Genomic DNA, 220 nt, shown 5'->3' on the forward strand with positions numbered 1-220 from the left:
CGGGGATGGGTCTCGCCCGCCCGCCAGCCCCAACAAAGCACAGCTCCCGGTCGCGCCGCCCGCGTCGTCTACCGCACGGCCGGGCTCCGGACGGACCAGCGCCGGCGCCACCGTCCTGCCCCTGGGGAGGAGAAAGTTTCAGAGGCGCTGGGGCCCGGGGCTTCCTCCAGGGGACCGCACGACGGCCGCCCGCTCCCCGCTCCCCGTTCCCCGCTCTCCG

The 220-nt window shown here is 76.8% G+C and overlaps 1 protein-coding gene across 1 annotated transcript in view; it reads right to left on the reverse strand.

The window, feature by feature from the left end:
- Positions 1 to 220, reverse strand: part of DUSP8 (dual specificity phosphatase 8) — a 34,545-nt gene that overhangs the window by 4,392 nt on the left and 29,933 nt on the right. The gene's annotated exons all lie outside the window — the stretch shown is intronic.

This window comes from Galeopterus variegatus, unplaced genomic scaffold, assembly GCF_000696425.1.
Source record: "Galeopterus variegatus unplaced genomic scaffold, G_variegatus-3.0.2 Scaffold3381, whole genome shotgun sequence".
Lineage (NCBI taxonomy): Eukaryota > Metazoa > Chordata > Mammalia > Dermoptera > Cynocephalidae > Galeopterus > Galeopterus variegatus.